This window comes from Conger conger, chromosome 2 (genome assembly GCF_963514075.1).
Source record: "Conger conger chromosome 2, fConCon1.1, whole genome shotgun sequence".
NCBI lineage: Eukaryota > Metazoa > Chordata > Actinopteri > Anguilliformes > Congridae > Conger > Conger conger.
The window spans coordinates 33,156,855-33,170,360 of NC_083761.1; positions in this window are offsets into that span (position 1 = coordinate 33,156,855).

Genomic DNA, 13,506 nt, shown 5'->3' on the forward strand with positions numbered 1-13,506 from the left:
TAGATTTGGCTGAACAAATGCGTTTCAGGCAGCATAATTACCGGTGAAATGGAAAAGAATGATGCTGGCTAACTCGACGTTTAATGCAATATTATCCGACACTTCGGAGATAAATTATTTAACCAGGATGAAAGGAAACATACAATTTTTGGCCAATAGATAACGTACGTGTATAAGAGGGCAGTATAGCTTAATGGTTCAGACAGTGGATTAAGACATGCAAGGTCCGCGGTTCCATCCCCGGTGCGGCCTCAATAAAGTTGAATAGTTTCTTTACGCCAATGGTTTTATTTTGAGTGCATATTTATAACCGAATGACTTCTCAAGCGTAAATTGTGCCTCCCGCTGTAAAATCTATTGAAATTAATTAATCTCTGCTCTCCATACAGGACTGGAGCATATTATTACACTGTGCAAGCAAGAAGTAATTTTTGTTTCATTCTACATTGTCTGATGTGGCAGAAACGTCACACATGTTCATTTTTGGAGTGTAATCTCATCCATATACCAAGAAAGGCTCAATGGCATAGCGCCACCATCTGGCAACAGGAAGTGGCTTTAATTTTACTTGACATCTTCCAATTTGGCTGAAAATGGACAAATATGTTAATTATTGGAGTGTAATCAAATCCATGAACCATACACGGTTCAGTATTATACCGCCACCATCTGGCAACAGGAAGTGGCTTAAATTTTACTTGACATCTTCCAATTTGGCTGAAAATGTACAAATATGTTAATTATTGGAGTGAAATCAAATCCATAAACCATACACGGCTCAATATTATAGCGCCACCATCTGGCAATAGGAAGTGAGGCTTATATCATTGATGCATTCCAATAGCAGCAGAAACATCTTCATTGATCAAAGGGGAATTCCTGTGCACACTATACGTTGTCCAGGAAGGTGATTATTTCCAAAGTGTGTACATATTGTGAAACATGTCATTGGCACAACTATGCCACCAAGGCGGTTGCGCCCATGGTGCTTGGGCCCGTTCATTGCTGCTTGCAGCTATATTTATTATTATTATTATTATTATTATTATTCTTTCTCTTCCGTCAAATAGGCATTTTTGAGGGCCTTGCCATGGCTAAAAAGTCTTGAAATTTTGCAGACACATCAGAAGTGGTGGCCGTCAGGATCTATCAGATGCTCAGACCTGGGTGTGGCCGAGGAACTCCACAGCGCCCCCTATTGCGCTGACCCCCCCCCCCCCCATTGCATTGTTGTCTATTGTGGGCAGGCACTTTGAACTACATGAAACTAATTTGGTAACCATGTGTGGCTCCTCAATTCAAACACATTTCTCATTCGCATTGATGCAAATATGCGAACAGGAAGTGAGCTATTTTGGATTTTGTGTGTTTTACACGTACTACACTTTTACGTACTCCTCCTAGGGGGTTTATCGCATTCACACCAACTGTGGTCAGAATGGTCTCAGGATATTCATGATGCTAAATTGCCAGGATATTTTTGATAGCTCAAACGGGATGGTCATGGCGAGGCGTGCAATTTTTATGTCACGCCGCGCCAACAGGAAGTGGTCAGAATTTCATGGTCTACATCGTCTGATCTGGCTGATATTTTAGAAATATGTTTAGTGTTGGAGTATAATCACATCCATATCCCAAGAACGGGTCAATGTTATAGCGCCACCATCTGGCAACAGGAAGTGAGGTCTTTATCATATTTGTATGCCTTCCTGCTAGGGCATTCATCACATTCACACGAAATGTGGTCAGCATGATCTTAGGATAGTCATGACCATAAGCTGAGAAGGGATTTTTGATATCTCAAACGGTATGGAAATGGCGAGTCGTACAGTACACATATTTCGTGCAAAAAAATGACTTTTTTTTCGACATCGTCCGATCTGGCTGATATTTTACAAATATGTTCACTGTTGGAGTACAATATGAAATATATACATATCAATCGGGGCGTGGCTAGACAGCGCCCCCTATATTTATTATTCTCTTTTTTTTCAATGTATTTAGCATTTTTGAGGTGCTTGCCATGGATGGAAACTCACGGAATTTAGCACACACATGAGAAGTGTTGGCTGTCAGGATGTATCAGATGCTCAGACCTGGGCGTGGCCGAGGGACTCCACAGCGCCCCCTAATGCTTTGTCTTCTATTGTGGACAGGCACTTTGAGCTACCTTCACCTAATTTGGTATGCATGTGGGGCTCCTCTGGACAAACACATTTCTTTTTCGCATCGAATAAATATGTGAACAGGAAGTCAGCCATTTTGAATTTTGTGCATTTTACATGTACTACACTTTTAAGTACTCCTCCTAGGGGGTTCATTGCATTCACACGAAATGTGGTCAAAGTGGTCTCAGGATAGTCATGATACTAATTCCAAAGGATATTTTTGATATCTCAAACGGTATGGTCATGGCGAGGCGTACAATTTTCATGTCACGCCGCGCCAACAGGAAGTAGCCATAAATTCATGCTCTACATTGTCTGATCTGGCTGATATTTTACAAATATGTTCACTGTTAGAGTGTAATCACATCCAAATACCAAGAAGAAATCAATGTTATAGCGCCACCATCTGGCAACGGAAGTGAGGTTTTTATCATGTTTGTATGCGTTCCTGCTAGGGTATTCATCACATTCACACCAAATGTAGTCATCATGATCTTAGAATAGTCCTGACCCTAAATGACGAAAGGATTTTTGATATCTCAAACGGTTTGGCAATGGCGAGGCGTATAATACACACGTTACGCCCAAAAACAGGAAGTGGGCTTAATTCCGTTCTACATCATCTGATCGGGCTGATATTTTACAAATATATTCACTTTTGGAGTACAATCACATCCATATCCACATTCATCTGGGCGTGGCTACACAGCGCCCCCTATGGCTTTTTTCTAATATTGTGGACATATACTTTCACGTAAATGCACCACGTCTGGTAGACATAAGGGTCTCCTCAAGACACACACATTTCTCATTTGCATCCCTTAACTTTTCCCAACAGGAAGTGAGCTATTTTGGATTTTGTGTGTTTTTAAGTGTTTTTTCACGTACCAAAGTGCGAAATACTCTTCCTAGGGGGTTCATCACATTCACACAAAATGTGGTCAGCATGATATTATAGCCCTGACACACAACTATGAACTGATTTTTAATATCTTGGAATGGTATGGCTATGGTCAGCCTTAAAATTAACTTGTAATGCTGCCCAAACAGTTCATGTTTTAATACAATTATGTATTAAATAATTTCAAAAAGGTATTAAATTCTACATTGCCTGATTTTGAGGCTACAACTTTTCACATATGTTCATTGTTGGAGTGTCATCACATCCATTAAGCAATAATAGTTCACTATTTTCGCTGGAGACTCATTATATCCAGTCTTAAAACTTCAACGCAAGTCGCAAATGACTCTCCCATTTCTAATACGCGACTGCCATCTACTGGCAAAAGTTGGTATTGTATATATCTTGCAATGACGTTCAATGTTATTTGGTTTATAAAAAACCGTGTTGTAGCATTTTAAGGACTCAATACAAAACAGCTGTTCGGAAAGTTGGCTTGAAAACCAAGAAGCGTTATTAAAGAATTTGAGCCGTTTCTCTTTGACTTCATTCGATTGAAGTGAATGCCGTAACCCAATTAAATGTAATTCGCGTCGGAATACACACAATCGCCTACACTGTGAACGTGAAATAAAAATATATAGAGGTTTAAATCGATCCTATATTGGGACATTTGTTATGATAGCTGGTGCAACGGGCATTTTCGGTACCGTTGACCATAATCGAATGCTAGCATTTATATCATTACACTGACCAAGTCCTGTTAAAAAGCACATTTTTGGTTCCTTTGTGGAAACAGTGAAGTTGTCTACATAATCTATTCTACTCACAGACTAACTGCGTCGCTGTAACTTCCCCCCATTTCTTATACGGGGATTCCATTTATTTGCTGAAAGTGGTACTTTTTTTTTTTTCTTCCTTCAAGTGATTTTTCAACGATAGGTTTTTGTTTTTTTCTAGCAGCAGTAGGCATAACGATGTATGATTTACAGCTGCAGCCTACGTGACAAAATGTATTGACAACACCCAGCCCGACGTTTCTTTGCATCTATTTTCATTCTATGAATTGAATATCTGAAATAAATATTAAAGACATTTAATGACTGTCTTTAACTGGCAGGAGAGTAGCATATATTTAAAAGAGTCAAAAGTCAAAAAGAAACGTTAACGTTTGAGATGGCTCTGGTCGAACTCTGTGTTAACATGAGACCGTTATTTTCAAAAAAGGTATGGCATGCAGGTCGTTGGCTAACAGCAGCCAACCTGTCCACTGTCTGTGTGAGTCAAAAAACAGGTCAGCTACGTTTGTTTACATGAATAGAAAACTTTCAGTTAAATCGCCAGATATGTTAGTTTATTTTGCTTGTCATTAAACACGAATTAAGAGAACATACAATTTGGCTAGGAATTTTTGACTTAATATGAAAATACCGGATTGAGGGCAGAGACTTGGCATCTCCTTTAGATTTGGCTGAACAAATGCGTTTCAGGCAGCATAATTACCGGTGAAATGGAAAAGAATGATGCTGGCTAACTAGACGTTTATTGCAATATTATCCGACACTTAGGAGAGAAATTATTTAACCAAGATAAAAGGAAACATACAACTTTTGGCCAATAGATGGCGTACGTGTATAAGAGGGCAGTATAGCTTAATGGTTCAGACAGTGGATTAAGACATGCAAGGTCCTCGGTTCCATCCCCGGTGCGGCCACTATAAAGTTGAATAGTTTCTTTACGCCAATGGTTTCATGTTGAGTGCATTTTTATAACCGAATGACTTCTCAAGCGTAAATTGTGCCTCCCGCTGTAAAATCTATTGAAATTAATTCATCTCTGCTCTCCATACAGGACTGGTGCATATTATTACAATGTGCAAGCAAGAAGTAATTTTTATTTCATTCTACATTGTCTGATGTGGCAGAAACTTCACACATGTTCATTTTTGGAGTGTAATCTCATCCATTTTCCAATAAAGGCTCAATGGCAAAGCGCCACCCGCTGGCAACAGGAAGTGAGCCTTATATTTCATTCTTAAGCATTATTTTTCAATGGGTTCATGACATTCACGGTAAATGTGGTCAGCATGATGCTAGGATGGTCCTGACAAAACAGATTTTTGATTTACTGGGATGATATAGCTATGGTCAGGCACATAAAAAACACATCATGCCAGACAAACAGGAAGTGGTCATACTTAAATTCTCCAATGTCTGATGTGACTGCAACTTTACACAGATGCTCAGTGTTGGAGTGTAATCAAATCCATATTCCAAAAACGACTCAATGTTAAAGCAGCATCATCTGGAAACAGGAATTGACCTTAATTTCGCTCAACGTCTTCCGATGTGGCTGAAAATGTACAAATATGTTTTATTTCTGGAGTGTAATCAAATTCAAAAACCATACATGGCTCAATAATATAGCGCCACCATCTGGCAATAGGAAGTGAGGCTTATATCATTGATGCGTTCCAATAGCAGCGCCAACATCTTCATTGATAAAAAGGGAATTCCTGTGCACACTATACGTTGTCCAGGAAGGTGATTATTTCCAAAGTGTGTACATGTTGTGAAACATGTCATTGGCAGAACTATGCCACCAAGGCGGTTGCCCCCATGGTGCTTGGGCCCGTTCATTGCTGCTTGCAGCTATATTTAGGGCCCAAGCACCGTAGGGTGCGAAGGACCCTATTGTTATTGTAAAGATTATTATTATTATTATTATTATTAGGGCCCAAGCACCGTAGGGTGCGAAGGACCCTATTGTTATTGGAAGGATTATTATTATTATTATTATTATTATTATTATTATTATTATTATTCTTTCTCTTCCGTCAAATGGGCATTTTTGAGGGCCTTGCCATGGCTAAAAAGTCTTGAAATTTTGCAGACACATCAGAAGTGGTGGCCGTCAGGATCTATCAGATGCTCAGACCTGGGTGTGGCCGAGGGACTCCACAGCGCCCCCTATTGCGCTGACCCCCCCCCCCCATTGCATTGTTGTCTATTGTGGGCAGGCACTTTGAATTACATGAAACTAATTTGGTACCCATGTGTGGCTCCTCAATTCAAACACATTTCTCATTCGCATTGATGCAAATATGCGAACAGGAAGTGAGCTATTTTGGATTTTGTGTGTTTTACACGTACTACACTTTTACGTACTCCTCCTAGGGGGTTCATCGCATTCACACCAACTGTGGTCAGAATGGTCTCAGAATATTCATGATGCTAAATTGCCAGGATATTTTTGATAGCTCAAACGGGATGGTCATGGCGAGGCGTGCAATTTTTATGTCACGCCGCGCCAACAGGAAGTGGTCATAATTTCATGGTCTACATCGTCTGATCTGGCTGATATTTTAGAAATATGTTTAGTGTTGGAGTATAATCACATCCATATCCCAAGAACGGGTCAATGTTATAGCGCCACCATCTGGCAACAGGAAGTGTGGTCTTTATCATATTTGTATGCCTTCCTGCTAGGGCATTCATCACATTCACACGGAATGTGGTCAGCATGATCTTACCATAGTCATGACCATAAGCTGTGAAGGGATTTTTGATATCTCAAACGGTATGGAAATGGCGAGTCGTACAGTACACATATTTCGTGCAAAAAAATGACTTTTTTTTCGACATCGTCCGATCTGGCTGATATTTTACAAATATGTTCACTGTTGGAGTACAATATGAAATATATACATATCAATCGGGGCGTGGCTAGACAGCGCCCCCTATAATTATTATTCTCTTTTTTTTCAATGTATTTAGCATTTTTGAGGTGCTTGCCATGGATGGAAACTCACGGAATTTTGCACACACATGAGAAGTGTTGGCTGTCAGGAACTATCAGATGCTCAGACCTGGGCGTGGCCGAGGGACTCCACAGCGCCCCCTAATGCTTTGTCTTCTATTGTGGACAGGCACTTTGAGCTACCTTCACCTAATTTGGTATGCCTGTGGCGCTCCTCTGGACAAACACATTTCTCTTTCGCATTGAATCAAATATGTGAACAGGAAGTCAGCCATTTTGAATTTTGTGCATTTTACACGTACTACACTTTTAAGTACTCCTCCTAGGGGGTTCATTGCATTCACACGAAATGTGGTCAAAGTGGTCTCAGGATAGTCATGATACTAATTCCAAAGGATATTTTTGATATCTCAAACGGTATGGTCATGGCGAGGCGTACAATTTTCATGTCACGCCGCGCCAACAGGAAGTAGCCATAAATTCATGCTCTACATTGTCTGATCTGGCTGATATTTTACAAATATGTTCACTGTTAGAGTGTAATCACATCCAAATACCAAGAAGAAATCAATGTTATAGCGCCACCATCTGGCAACGGAAGTGAGGTTTTTATCATGTTTGTATGCGTTCCTGCTAGGGTATTCATCACATTCACACCAAATGTAGTCATCATGATCTTAGAATAGTCCTGACCCTAAATGACTAAAGGATTTTTGATATCTCAAACGGTTTGGCAATGGCGAGGCGTATAATACACACGTTACGCCCAAAAACAGGAAGTGGGCTTAATTCCGTTCTACATCATCTGATCGGGCTGATATTTTACAAATATATTCACTTTTGGAGTGCAATCACATCCATATCCACATTCATCTGGGCGTGGCTACACAGCGCCCCCTATGGCTTTTTTCTAATATTGTGGACATATACTTTCACGTAAATGCACCACGTCTGGTAGGCATAAGGGTCTCCTCAAGACACACACATTTCTCATTTGCATCCCTTAACTTTTCCCAACAGGAAGTGAGCTATTTTGGATTTTGTGTGTTTTTAAGTGTTTTTTCACGTACCAAACTTTGAAATACTCTTCCTAGGGGGTTCATCACATTCACACAAAATGTGGTCAGCAAGATGTTATAGCCCTGACATACAACTATGAACTGATTTTTAATATCTTGGAATGGTATGGCTATGGTCAGCCTTAAAATTAACTTGTAATGCTGCCCAAACAGGAAAATTATGTATTAAATCATTTCAAAAAGGTATTAAATTCTACATTGCCTGATTTTGAGGCTACAACTTTTCACATATGTTCATTGTTGGAGTGTCATCACATCCATTAAGCAATAATAGTTCACGATTTTCGCTGGAGACTCATTATATCCAGTCTTAAAACTTCAACGCAAGTCGCAACTGACTCTCCCATTTCTAATACGCGACTGCCATCTATTGGCAAAAAAAAGGTATTGTTTCTCGTATTCTGGGATGAAGTGATTTCTCAACGACAGGTTTTATTAATTTTTGCGAGCCAGTAACCATAACGATGTATGAGTAACAGCGGCAGCCTACGTGACTAAATGTACTGACAACACCCAGCCCACAGCAACGTTTTTTCTCATCTACCTTAATTAACTCGATTGAATAACTAAAATAAAAAACAGGCTTTTACTGGCAGGAAAGTATCATATATGTAAAAGATTAACACATATAATGCATATATTGCATTGACGTTAAATGGTGTTAAAAAATCGTATTGTAGCATTTTAAGGACTCAATACAAAACGGCTGTTCGGAAAGTTAGTTTGAAAACCAAGAAGCCTTATTAAGGAATTTGAGACGTTTCTATTTGACTTCATTCGATTGAAGTGAATGCCATAACCCAATTAGTAATTCGCGTCGGAATACACATAATAGCCTACACTGTCAACGTGAAATAAAAATATATAGAGGTTTAAATCGATCCTATATTGGGACTTTTGTTATGATGGCTGGTGCAACGGGCATTTTCGGTAATGTTGACCATAATCGAATGCTAGCATTTATATCATTACACTGACCAAGTACCGTTAAAAAGCATATTTTAAGCTCCCTTCTCGAAACAGTGAAGTTGTCTACACGGTCTACTCTAATCACAGACTAACTGCGTCCCTGTAACTTCCCCCATTTCTGATACGGGGATTCCATTCATTGGCAAAAAATGGTACTTTCATTTTTTTCTTCCTTCAAGTGATTTTTCAACGATAGGTTTTTTTATTTTTATAGCGTGCCAGTATGCATAACGATGTATGATTTACAGCTGCAGCCTACGTGACAAAATGTAATGACAACACCCAGCCCGACGTTTCTTTGCATCTATTTTCATTATATGAATTGAATAACTAAAATAAATATTAAACACATTTAAAGACTTAAAGACAGGCTTTAACTGGCACGAAAGTATCATATATTTAAAACATGAAAACATGAAGTCAAAAAGAAACGTCAGCCTTTGAGGTGTCTCTGCTCGAACGCTGTGTTAACATGAGACCGTTATGTTCAACAAAGGTATCGCATGCAGGTCGTTGCCAGATGACACGCACGGGGTAACAGCAGCCAACCTGTCCACTGTTTGTGTGAGTCAAAAAACAGGTAAACTACGTTGGTTTACATGAATATAAAACTTTCAGTTAAATCGCCAGCTATGTTAGTTTATTAGATGGTCATTAAACACGAATTAAGAGAAGATACAATTTCGCTAGGAATGGTAACTTAATATGAAAATACTGTATTGAGGGCAGAGAGTTGGCATCTCTTTTAGATTTGGCTGAACAAATGCGTTTCAGGCAGCATAATTACCGGTGAAATGGAAAAGAATGATGCTGGCTAACTAGACGTTTCATGCAATATTATCCGACACTTCGGAGATAAATTATTTAACCAAGATAAAAGGAAACATACAACTTTTGGCCAATAGATGGCACCCGTGTATCAGCGTGCAGTGCAGCGTAATGGTTCGGGCGGTGGATTAAGGCACGCAAATTCAGCGGTTCCATCCCCGGTGCAGCCACAATAAAATTGAACAGTTTCTTGAAGGTAATGGTTTTATTTTGAGTACATATCTATAGCCTAATGACTTTTCAAGCATAAATTGTGCCTCCCCGTGTAAAAACTATGGAAATTAATTAATCTCTGCTCTCCATACAGGACTGTAGCATGTTCTCACAATGTTCAAGCTAGAAGTTATTTTTGTTTCATTCTACATTGTCTCATGTGGCTGAAACTTCACTCATGTTCATTTTTGGAATGTAATCTCATCCATATCCCAATAAAGGCTCAATGGCATAGCGCCACCTCCTGGGAACAGGAAGTGTGGCTTCATTTCATTTCACATCGTCTGATTTTGCTGACGCTTTAGAGCAGGGGTCACCAACCTTTTTGAAACTGAGAGCTACTTCATGGGTACTGAGTCATACTAAGCGCTACCAGTTTGTTTTGTCACGTGCACAATACTGACCTTTGAACTAGAGTAGGTCAGAGTTCACCTAAACTTTTCAACTTCATGGATAGTAAACATATTTTTAAGATATTGTCATTTTTAAATCTATATAAATGCAAGTGTGATTAAAAATAAATAGCAACAGAATAAAATTAAATTTTAGATGCAGCTCACTAGTGAGTTGTGCTATTTTTAGAACAGGCCTGCGGGCGACTCATGTGGTCCTTGGGGGCGACCTGGTGCCCGCGGGCACCGTGTTGGTGACCCCTGCTTTAGAGATATGTTCCATGTTGGATTATAATCACATCCATGTTCCAATAAATGCTCAATGTCACATCGCCACCTGCTGGCAACAGGAAGCGGCCTTAATTTCACTCAACATCTTCTGATGTGGCTTAGAATTTAGAAATAGGTTTATTATTGGAGTGTAATCAAATTCAAAAACCATACATGGTTCAATATTATAGCGCCAGCATCTGGCAACAGGAAGTGAGGCTTATATCATTGATGCATTCCAATAGCAGCACCAACATCTTCATTGATCAAAGGGGAATTCCTGTGCACACTATACGTTGTCCAGGAAGGTGATTATTTCCAAAGTGTGTACATGTTGTGAAACATGTCATTGGCACAACTATGCCACCAAGGCGGATGCGCCCATGGTGCTTGGGCCCGTTCATTGCTGCTTGCAGCTATATTTATTATTATTATTCTTTTTTCTATATGCAAATGGGCCTTTTTGAGGTGCTTGCCATGCATAAAAAGTCTGGGAATTTTGCACACACATCAGAAATGAGGACCTTCAGGATCGATTAGATGCTCAGACCTGGGCGTGGCCGAGAGACTCCACAGCGCCCCCTATTGCATTGTCATCTATTGTGGGCAGGCACTTTGAGCTACCTTCACAAAATTTAGTATGCTTATAGCACTCCTCGGTCCAAACACATTTCTCATTCGCATCTAATCAAATATCCAAACAGGAAGTCAGCCATTTTGGATTTTGTGCGTTTTACACGTACTGCACTTTTAAGTACTCCTCCTAGGGGGTTCATCACATTCACACCACCTGTGGTCAGAATGGTCTCAGGATATTCATGATGCTAAATTGCCAGGATATTTTTGATAGCTCAAACGGGACGGTCCTGGGGAGGCGTATAATTTTTATGTCACGCCACGCCAACAGGAAGTGGCCGTAATTTCATGGTTAACATCGTCTGATCTGGCTGATATTTTAGAAATACGTTTATTGTTGGAGTATAATCACATCCATATCCCAAGAACGGGTCAATGTTATAGCGCCACCATCTGGCAACAGGAAGTGAGGTCTTTATCATATTTGTATGCCTTCCTGCTAGGGCTTTCATCACATTCACACGAAATGTGGTCAGCATGATCTTAGGATAGTCAGGACCATAAGCTGTGAAGGGATTTTTGATATCTCAAACGGTATGGAAATGGCGAGTCGTACAGTACACATATTGCGTGCAAAAAAATGACTTTTTTTTTGACATCGTCCGATCTGGCTGATATTTTACAAATATGTTCACTGTTGGAGTACAATATGGAATATATACATATCAATCGGGGCGTGGCTAGACAGCGCCCCCTATAATTATTATTCTCTTTTTTTTCAATGTATTTTGCATTTTTGAGGTGCTTGCCATGGATGAAAATGCACAGAATTTTGCACACACATGAGAAGTGTTGGCTGTCAGAAAGTATCAGATGCTCAGACCTGGGCGTGGCCGAGGGACTCCACAGCGCCCCCTAATGCTTTTTCTTCTATTGTGGACAGGCACTTAGAGCAACCTTCACCTAATTTGGTATGCATGTGGGGCTCCTCTGGCCAAACACATTTCTCTTTCGCATCCAATCAAATATGTGAACAGGAAGTCAGCCATTTTGAATTTTGTGCATTTTACACGTACTACACTTTTAAGTACTCCTCCGAGGGGGTTCATTGCATTCACACGAAATGTGGTGAAAGCGGTCTCAGGATAGTCATGATACTAATTCCAAAGGATATTTTTGATATCTCAAACGGTATGGTCATGGCGAGGCGTACAATTTTCATGTCACGCCGCGCCAACAGGAAGTAGCCATAAATTCATGGTCTACATTGTCTGATCTGGCTGATATTTTACAAATATGTTCACTGTTAGAGTGTAATCACATCCATATACCAAGAAGAAGTCAATGTTATAGCGCCACCATCTGGCAACAGGAAGTGAGGTTTTTATCATGTTTGTATTTGTTCCTGCTAGGGTATTCATCACATTCACACCAAATGTAGTCAGCATGATCTTAGAATAGTCCTGACCCTAAATGACAAAAGGATTTTTGATATCTCAAACGGTTTGGCAATGGCGAGGCGTATAATACACAAGTTAGACCCAAAAACAGGAAGTGGGTTTAATTCCGTTCTACATCATCTGATCGGGCTGATATTTTGCAAATATATTCACTTTTGGAGTGCAATCACATCCATATCCACATTCATCTGGGCGTGGCTACACAGCGCCCCCTATGGCTTTTTTCTAATATTGTGGACACATACTTTCACGTAAATGCACCACGTCTGGTAGGCATAAGGGTCTCCTCAAGACACACACATTTCTCATTTGCATCCCTTAACTTTTCCCAACAGGAAGTGAGCTATTTTGGATTTTGTGTGTTTTAAAGTGTTTTTTTTCATGTACCAAACTTTGAAATACTCTTCCTAGGGGGTTCATCACATTCACACAAAATGTGGTCAGCATGATATTATAGCCCTGACACACAACTATGAACTGATTTTTAATATCTTGGAATGGTATGGCTATGGTCAGCCTTAAAATTAACTTGTAATGCTGCCCAAATAGGAAAATTATATATTAAATAATTTCAAAAAGGTATTAAATTCTACATTGCCGGATTTTGAGGCAACAACTTTTCACATATGTTCATTGTTGGAGTGTCATCACATCCATTAAGCAATAATAGTTCACTATTTTCGCTGGAGACTCATTATATCCAGTCTTAAAACTTCAACGCAAGTCGCAAATGACTCTCCCATTTCTAATACGCGACTGCCATCTACTGGCAAAAGTTAGTATTGTATATATCTTGCAATGACGTTCAGTGTTATTTGGTTTAAAAAAACCGTGTTGTCGCATTTTAAGGACTCAATACAAAACAGCTGATCGGAAAGTTAGCTTGAAAAC